This window comes from Citrus clementina, unplaced genomic scaffold (genome assembly GCF_000493195.1).
Source record: "Citrus clementina cultivar Clemenules unplaced genomic scaffold, Citrus_clementina_v1.0 scaffold_3, whole genome shotgun sequence".
Taxonomy (NCBI): Eukaryota; Viridiplantae; Streptophyta; class Magnoliopsida; order Sapindales; family Rutaceae; genus Citrus; species Citrus x clementina.
Genome location: NW_006262339.1, coordinates 26,071,334 through 26,082,190, shown reverse-complemented (window position 1 = coordinate 26,082,190; position 10,857 = coordinate 26,071,334). Strand labels below are relative to the sequence as shown.

At 31.7% G+C, this 10,857-nt stretch overlaps 1 pseudogene; it reads right to left on the bottom strand.

The window, feature by feature from the left end:
* Positions 1-2,893: 2,893 nt before the first annotated feature.
* LOC112100165 lies at positions 2,894-4,387 on the bottom strand (annotated as a pseudogene).
* Positions 4,388-10,857: the final 6,470 nt, after the last annotated feature.

Genomic DNA, 10,857 nt, shown 5'->3' with positions numbered 1-10,857 from the left:
AATATGATAATCTCTTTAAATAAATCTTCAAAATCAGTTACCATTAAGTATAAAATATAATATCAAGTAGGTTATTAACACAAAGTCTTGTAATAATTGTATGTATGAATTTAATTACAAACCATTAATGCCTAAACAATAATGATAATAGAAAGCATTGCAATAAACTATTTTATATGTGTTTTATTAATAATACTATATGAGTCACAACAAATAAGAAATATTTTATTCACCAATTATTATTGAAAAATATATATGTCTATATAACTATAGAGTGAGAAATACTTTGATTTAAATTTTTATCAAAAAATTAAACTATTTATTTCATGCAATTCAATGGTGGAGGATATAACATTATGAAATGTTGCTTTGACTTTCAATATCAACCATTAGACTATGAGATATTAGTGGCTCAACTATTGTGCTAAAATTTTAAGTTAAAGTATCTCAAACCATATCTTTATAATGTAAATATAAAAACATACAATGATTTTTTTTCCTCATTTTGTCCATTAAATATTATTTGATGTAATATTTTATTTATTGTCACTATTAATTATCATAATAAAAGTAATGACTCTTCGTAGCATAAAAATTTTATAATTACTATCAAAGAATAACAATAAAATAATCTTTAATGATTCATAAACTAAAGTTAATTAGGAATATATGTTAGATTTAACTTTTATGAAATTAACAAAGTGACATTTGAAAATAAAATGAAAACAAGCTTGTGAAAGTTAAATTTTATAAGGCTAAGATAATTTCCTACCATGTCAATAAAAATCTAAAAATACAAATGATTTTCTTTCATTTTTTTCCCACGTAAATATTATTGGAGGCAATATTTTATTTATTGTCACTATTAATTATCATAACAAAAGTAATGACTCTTAATAACATAAAATTTTATAATTACAATCAAAGGATATCAATAAAATAATTTTTCACGATTCATCAACTAAATCTCATTAGGAATATATATTAGATTTAACTTTTATGAAATTAACAAAGTGATATTTGAAAATAAAATGAAAATATATAGGCTTATAAAACTTAAAATTCCTACCATGTAAGGATATTAATTGTAAAATAAATATAAAGTTCAGAGAATAAGTATGTTAAATGGGTGTTAAAAATAATACATACTTCATGATCAATTATACAATGACCCTTAATATTATATAACATAATGAGTATTTTAATATACGATATTAAATTTTATTAAAACATGTGTGATCAAGTAATTTTTATGTTACAAGCAATCTCAATAATGAGTTTATTGATGTAACTATAACATTTACTTAAGTATATGTACTTAGTTGTGTTATTTATTACTATTATATCATATATAAATTTTGTAATTGCAACTTATTTATTTGATTTATGTTAAATAACCTACCATTATATTTTATACTTAATGGTAATAAATTTTGGAAGATTTATTTAAAAAAGATTATCACATTTCAAATTTAAAGGAGGATTGAAAATTAATTTTAAATACAATATGCTATTTAAGTAAAATTGTTTCAAACTCTAAGGGTGGTCATAGTTATTTTATAAAATTCTCCACCCCTTGCACGTTTGTTAACCGTTACCATTATTTTTATTTTTATTTTTATTTTTTTACTACAAATATTGTGTACCATTGATTAAATCCAATGATATACAATTAAAAATATTATTGATGCTGTAAAAAAATTACAGCATCATAGAGAAACCCTTATTATTATTGTTGTTGTTGTTGTTTCTGTTTCATTTTTCATGGTCTAGTATAGTACGTTGTTTTACTTGTGCTTGATAACTGCTAGCTTGCCACCTAATCTTGACTAAAGTATGACCGCATTTTTTCACACTGAAGCAAAAGAGGGAGAATTGAAGAGTCCGGAGAAAATGAGAAACGGTGGAGAAACTAGATTAAGAAAACATATTATTTACTTTAATAATTATTAAACTATGTATTAAAAATAAAACAATTGTTGGTTTACTTAATTAGTAACTTTAGTTAAAAAACAAATTCTTAGATAGATCTTAGATTTCTCTGTTTGCATGAAATTTAAATCCAGTACGCTGATTTTAATTGTGCTTATTTTTTAAATACTATTTTACCAAACATACATTACTTCTAAATTCTTAAATAAGTAATTAAATTATGTGCCACTGAAGGATACATAATTCTTAGATATTTACTACACTTCTCAAATATCTTGCAGTTTAAATTATATGCTACCTATCATTTTGGACAGTTGTTTCATATTAATTTCTTATTCGATCATACCCATGTATATGATGAATGAATGATATATTACTAAGATAAAAGAAAAAGGATATTGATTGGAAAGGAGAATTTCTTTTGATCTTTAATACTTTTCATATTCACCACGACGTTACTTATTATTTAATCATTTAACTTTACGATTAAAAAAAATTAACATACAAAAGTAAAATTATATATTAGACTAGACAATAAGATGAAAACTAATTTTTACCATAAACTCCATTAAATCGAATTCATTAATTTTTTATTTTTTTTGAGCGATGGTTGGGCGATAGCCATCTCTCAATCCGGGCAATGGGCTATCGCCCAAACAGAGTGGGTGGGTGAAAGGCCGTCTCCCGATTTCAAATTTGATTTTAATAGGAAATGATAATTTTAATAGTTTCAATAGGCAGAATTTCGGATCAAACATTAGTTACCCAAAACATATGACTGCATTTCTTTGAGTACAAAGGAGTGAAGTTTTGATTTTGTCTTATACGGCAATTAGTATAAGCATCCTCCAAGAAGCCCAATGGGTTTTCTCAGATAGGCCCATGGAACATTCCTAGGCTCATTAAAAAGGAAATGAAAAAAAAAAAAAACGCAATTTAACGCAAGAATTAATTTTATTTTTCACAATTTCAAGCAACTATTTGGCTGAACAAAACCAGAGGCCGATCCATCAGCATTCCTACACGATGCTTCAGCTGGTTGATTCTTGTAAATGAGCTTCACATCCTCCAAGTTTATGCCAGAGCATGGATACTTTGGACTACAATCAAACCTTACAGCAATTTTCGTTGCAGATGCTCCATGAATATCTTGGTATGTTACATCACTGATTTTAATCCCTGATGACTGTTGAATATAAAAAATATAATTATTAATTTAAATTTTATTCACATAAACGTCTAACATTCTCACATATAAACTTGTGATAAATAAAATACCTTTCCAGGGCAATTCTTGTTGTCCGGGCAGTAATTTTGATCAATTACGATGGGATTATCGACATTCTTCATAAGAGCATGTTGGAAAAGAATGTTCCGAGCAAATCCAGTGCTTGGTCTTCCCCAGGACTTAATCCTCAATCCATTTTCAGTTCCTGTAAATGTCACAATTTTTACTGTCACATTTTGCACTCCAGCCTCATGCAGCTCTTTGCCTAAGCTACCAATGCTGCAACGAATTCACAATAGTAGCACTAAATATTATGACATAAAAAAAAATGCTATAAATAAATCATCATGCATGTTCTTTATTTTCTACCTGATGCCATGGCCAGGGCCACAAGCAACGTTTTCAATCCATAAATTGGTGGTGCCAGGGCCAACTGATACACAGTCATCTCCAGTCCCAATTCTAGCGTTCAAAATTGTGACATCACTTGATAATTGAACATGAATGCCATCGGTGTTAGGGCTGTTTCCCGAGGCCGAGACTCTCACCCCTTGTACTTTCACATTGTGACATCCATTGATGACAACATGAAACATCTGGCTATTTTGGGATGTTAGTCCGTTAATCAGAATGTTGTTTGAGTTGCTAAAGCCCAGTGTCTGCTCATTTACACAAGAAGGAACGTTATTAATTATTTTAATCTGAGGAGAATAACCAAAACCAAAAACCACTTAATTTATGACTATAATTAAAAGCAACGATCTTCCAACTTACCGTGGCACCGCTAGGGCAATTATTATTGCCTGATCGTTTACAAGCCCACAAGCCAGCACCTTGGCCATCAAGGATGCCACCATAAATATAAACGCCATTAACATGCTAAAATAAAATCCAGTTTCCCGCATCTCCAATGACACGATAATCGGATGGAGCCACTAGAGTCCCATCAATACGTGTGGTAATGTCATTGTTCCTGCATTGGCCTTGAAACACAACATTGTGCAGCAAGTACCTCCCAGGTGGCACGTAAATGGTTGAGGCCGCAGTTGAGCCACAAGCTTTGGCCCATGAAGCTAGAAAGGCTTTCGTTGAGTCACTCCGGCCATCCGATTTGGCTCCCAAACTGATCACATTGTAAGTGACCACTGGAATTGCTAAAGATGAACTAAAGAAGAGAATCAAGATTATTAGTACTAAAAGAATACGCAAAGACATTGATTTTGCCATTTTCTTGAAAACTTAATTTGAAGATAGGAATGAGAGGAATAGATAAATAGTTTGAGGATTGAATGTTTGGTTGATGGAATTTGAAACGATTTAATGGGGGCATTTATAGGATTTGAATTGAGTGAAAGCAAGCTGCAAGCGCCGAATTTTGGGAGAGATTATTTTTGCTTTAACTAATACAAACTTTATTTACTTAAATGCCCTTACTTGAGACTTGGATAATATATATTTGATGACAGAAGGCTACAGATGCAACCAAAGGACAAGTGCACATACATGGTTTGTAACTTTGTATGATAATGGGAGATTTCAAAGGCAGTTCTAATAAATTAACGGAAAAACGGAAAAAGTATTTATCTAATTTCAGTTTGTCGGTTGCTATATAAAATTATGCCCTTATGTTTGCTTTAAGCACAAGATCAGGCAATTCCCGTGGAACACATTTCTGAACTATTTGCCCTTGTAGCTTGAAATGGCAACCTATGCTTCGTTTTGACATTTTGTTTCCTCAATTCATGTGGATCAATCTATTCATTTGTGAACTATTTGTGATCGTTGCTTCAAATTGCAGCCTTTCCATAATTTTGTTTTTGTCCATCATGCCAAAAAATCACTAGAGATTAACATTTTGTGGCAACAGCTAAATTTCAAATTGCTATATCAAAGAATGTAGCATATACACAACTAATCATTAAAAAGCTGTAATTATTAAAAGAGTTATATATTAGTTCGTTAAATATCTTATTAACTGAGTAAGACCACCAGTATAAATTCTCACAAACATACGTGGCATTGTTATATTACTGTCATGTTATTATTGTTAATTTTCTAATTTTTTAAAACTTTTTCGTTATTTGAATCTGTATAAGCATATCCTCTAAGTTCCCTGTTATATGTTGTTAAAATTATTAATTACGCTATCAAGTTTCGCTGGTTTTATGGGTTTTGTCTGTACTACTGACTCTTTCAGGGCAATGGGCATGGCGTGATGGATGCAATTTTATTGTATTGTTATTTTGGTCTTTTTAGCAAGAATAATATGTGTGTAACAAATTCAATTAAGATATTTAATAAATAGAAAAAGGATTGTGACACTCTGCGAAAAGTTACAACAAACACTTCTTTAAAATTTTAGAAACTGTAACATGACTCGGAGGCTAGGACTTCATATGTGGAGCGAAAAATGGAGAAGTAATCGGCGGTTCTTTTTAATTATAATAACAGTTTCAAAAGAGGGAGAAAAAAGAAAAAAAAAAAGGATGAAGAAGAAGAAAAAGGCCCTCCAGTCTCTATATGTTCATTACTTAATCGCTTTTCACTCCTTTCTGCTGAAAGCATTCCATATTAATTAATCAATTACATCGCCGTCATAATTGTTGCTTGTAATGGATTAGTATAAAAAATGAATAAACTTTTAAGAAAAGAGTTTCCCCACCGGGCCACCCCCACCCCCGACCCCATACCATTACGCAATATAGACATGTGGCAAAATATCATTTGCGAGTTAGCTTACCAGTTAATCAGTCACAGCACAGCAAGCCAAGTGAGTTTAATGATTGAAAGCAATTTTTATTTATTCTGAAAATGGTCGTGGAATGATAAAATAGAAAGTTTAATTGTTGCAATAATATATGTTTTAGACATTGTTTTACGACAGCAAGAGATGTTGCAATAATTACAATAACATAGTAATTACCTCAATTAATTTCAATTTCAATTTCAATTTCAATGATTGTTCATTGTTTTTACTATTTAACAGAAAATTAAGGAAATAATTATATCATATTTTGTTGGGTTAGCTATGTTGCCACATCGCTCATTTTAATAAATGATGTTTCTTGGTTCTCATAAGGATATAAAGGGATCAATATTAATTTACAATGAGCCAATTCATGGGCACTGGCCACAGACGTATTTAGAAGTACTTTTAGCACGAGTTAATGTCATCAATGTACACTCATCGCACAGACGAAAGCTGCAATTATTCGTGCTTTAATTGATTTACCGAGGGCTACATGCATGGTGCATTACCAAGTTTTTGGTGTTGGAAATACGAATTAATATTGCTTCTTTGAATTTCAAAACCTGCCGAAACATCAATTTCAACATAGAAAAGAACTCCATAAGTATTAGCTATTGATACTGTTTATGTCACTGTTCATAGATATTGTTTATCAGATACTATTTACAACACTGTTCATCCACCAACGATTACAAAATTCGTCAAGGCGTGCACAAAATACTATCCTTTAGACTGATTTCCGCTCCTCTACGAAGATTTCCCAATGAAAAAAAGAAAACAAATAATGCGGATTGATCTTCAGGATTTAATCATGATACTGCTGCCATGTCGCTCATTTCGATATATATGAATTCTTACAAGGATATAAAGGAATTAATATTAATATATAATGAGCCCAATTAATGGGCCATGGACACAGACGTGCTTAGAAGTACTGTTAACACGAGTTAATGTCACAATGTACACTCATCACAAAGACAACGACTGCAATTATTCATGCTTTTATTAGTGTACCGAGGGCTACATGCATGGGTGAATTGCCAAGTTTTTGGGGATCCCCTGTTTAATACAATTTTTGTTTGGTACGGATAGCAAGTGATTGATCGAGTACTGACCAGCACACACAGTAGAATTCGAGAAATCACAAGTATATTGTGAGGCTTATAGTTTACCATAAAATAATGGAGTTACCTCTAAAGGAAAGTCTTTAGTTAATAGGCCTCTGACGATGTAGAAATATAAAGATTGAAAGATAAGAGAAACTAGATTTTTGAATAACGAAATTTTATTAGGAAAAGTTTGAACAAACAAAATCAAATTTTTTGGCCCCTTTTATAATAATCTTGAATATCGCTAATTTATCGAAATAGACAAATTTGAAATATTATTTTATAATAAAATTCTCGTAATCTAAATAAGGAAACCAAAACAAAAAGCACTTAAATATGATATTTGAAAAGAGATAAAAATCTTGAAAGTAATAGAAAAAATAGGAAAATATTTTAAAATTGAAAAAAGATTGGGAAAGAAACAAAATTATTGGTTCGACGGCATCTTGTCACAAGTTTCGAAATGATATATTATATGAAAAAAAAATGAACAATTGTAGCCCAAGTTATGACTCTGAAAATTACCCTGGTTATCCTACTAAACCGTCCTACATCAATCAGAAACTGAACTGAGTAGTTTAATTCTTAAAGAATTTGTTGGGAAAAGGACTCACACAAGCAATTGCAAATTAAGCGGAAATAAAACTCTTTTCCTCTTTGTGTTATTAAAATAGGATGTGTACCATAAATAATAGGCAAAAAAAAAATCAATCAACTGAATCTAAAATAATAAATCAACTACAAAAGACACAAATTTTTACGTGGAAAACCCAAAGCAAGAAAGAGTATGGGGCCATAGTCCGATACAATCTTCCACTATATTAATGAGATTACAATACAAGTTTTTCTCTAAATAATATTGAAGGCTAACAACATCAACAATCTCAATATTCTTGGCTGCAGTAATAGCCTAATATATGTCTCTCTAACATCTCTACTTTTATGTATTTAAGTCCCTTGTGATTTAATTATGTGTGTTTTATTATAATTAAAGTATTTTATGTATTTTAGGGGGCATCATAGTCATTTCACAGTGAACGAGAGATCAGATAGCAAAATGGACAGCAATTTTGAACTCAGGACAGTCGAAAAACCTTAGGAAGAGTATAAAAGGATAAACGACATTGTTCACATATACGGTACTATTCATTGTACTGTTCACAATACTATTCACATATACAGTATGATGACGTGGCATTGACTGTTGACGTTGACCGATGATGTGGCATTGATCGATGACGTGGCAACATTCGATTGGACGAATGATGTGGCATTGAGTGGTGTTGACTGATGACGTGGCTTGACCAATAATGTTTCACGATCCTATTGGACTAAAATGTTAATGTGGCATTGACTGATGATGTGGCAGTATGTTAGTGGACCGAAAAATGTGCGTATGATACATGCATATACACGGAATGACAACCCTGATGATGTGTTCTATCCAATTAGAATTTGTCACATGTCACAATCCTGAGCGTCCAAATTGTTTTAATCCAATGACTGTGATTTACTTATTGTATCTATAAATAGGAGGCTCCCCCCTAATTTGACACCCTTGAATCCATTTTTGAGCTCATTTTCTATAATTCCTTCTCTGTCTTGTATTTTCTACATATTTTAATAAATTTCTATTTTACCTCTAGGTCAATTATGAGTAGCTAATTTTCTTTCAAGCTTGGGTTGAAGATGAAGTCTCAACATGTTCCATGGGCTTAATTTGGCAAATTTACTTTCTCTTCCCCTTTAATTTTTGTGGATGATTTGACTTTTTATCAACAAATAATAATAATATTGTCTAAATATTACACTGGTATAACTGTCTTCCCAATGCAAGGTTATTACTATTTGGCACGATAAACACTTAGCACCATATTTGTTGGAGTGAGGTTCATGAAGAGTGGAAACCCTCCCTCATGATTTAATTGGCACTAATAAAGAATATTAAGCCCGTGATGCATGTTGAGTGCAGATCCATAAACCCAAGCTGAAATGACCCGCCCCGAATCCCCCCGGGTGAGACAATCTAGTCTCATCAAAACGGACTTGATAATAATCTAATTAGTAAGGATTCTGCCGAAAATTCGGCAGAGGCTTCTATATATATATATATATAACACTCCCAATCTGAAAATATGTAAAACAAGCACTCCCAATATAATTCAATATACAACAAACTCCAGTGATCAACATCCTCAACCAAAATGATGAGTTTCACTCAAGATATCTCAAGAGTATCAAAAGATAATATTATAACTAATATTAATATCTCAGTTAATTCTTAATCCCAAAAGAATAATATAACAAAATTATACAATCCCAAAAGAACGAGATAACCAAGATGTCATAATAAAAACATTTATATCTTCTAACACCATCATGTGGCCAAGACTCAATATATATTTACAGTCGCTAGGTCGGTCTGGTATACCTGCAACCTCCTGGTGGGGGGGGGGGAATATAATAAAAATGGGGTGAGTTTAAAACTCAGTGAGTGGATAGTAGTTTTTGAAAATTAATTCTTACTTTAAAAGAAATAATCATATCATTTCCAAACACGATTTCATCAAACCATATGCGAGAAACCAGTAATAAATCATTTAACATTTAAATCAGATTACTAACCATGAAAAGCATATATAATATCGTACTAAATAACTATGGAAATCATATCACAATATCATATAAAATACACAAATATGAAAATCATCACAAACAAGTACCCAGGGAAATAATCTCATCATATCCGGACCTCAACGGACAGGCAATGACGTACTATCTGGGTACCGTCACGCCCCGGAGCTACACGGATAGACAGGGAAATACCATCTCATATCTCATCATATCTCATCATATATGTGCATCCATAATCTAGTCCCCAAAGGACAAAAGCGCCCAAGCACACGACCCAAAACCTCTGTTTGTACTTAGACGGGCCGCAAATGCCTGTATCTCATATGTATCATCTATAGCTCAATATTTGTCTGTATCTCATATTTGTGTCTCTGTAATCATCATACCGCATGCATATGCCCCCAAAAGGCAAAAGCGCCCAAACACACGACCCAAAGCCTCTATGTGTATTCAGACGGGCCCCAAAAACCTCTCATCTCATCTCATTTATATCACTCTATCTGGTGGGAAGGGTACTGCCTAATGATTTCAAAAACAATCACTATACTCATATTCGCATATCTTTTAACCATACTTTAAATCATACTACATTTGAATCCACTTTTCTTATCTTTAAAATACTATCATGCTTATTCAAAGTCGATACGCAAAATCATTAACCAAACATTTTAATAAAACACCAATGCGTGAATAAAATCCATTTTGAAGAAATCATTAAATCAGAACATTTAAAATACTTATTTCGCAAACATGCTTTACTATTATAATCAACTATGAACATAAGTTTTATATATTCCACTCACAGTGACGGTGTTCACGCTCGGTTATCGTCCACGTCCACGGATTGGTTCTCGCTCGCGGATCCTCCTAAATCAAGGAAACGACATAATTATTTTCTGTAAATCGGAATTAGGACTTAATTTATGCAATAAACTCGAAACGAACATCTATCCATAATTCACAACTCCCGTGTCGGTAAAATTACTAAAATGCCCTCGAGTCCGTAAATCATTAAAATATTCTGAAATTATAAATCACCGAATTACCCTCAGAATCATAATTACACACAATCCTCAATTCTAGGAATTACTAAAATATCCACAAGCTCATAAATTACAAAATTGCCCTCATAGTGTGAAATTACCGAAATGCCCTTGCCTGTCAACGATCATCGGAATTTAGTCAACACTGGCTAAGAAGCTCAA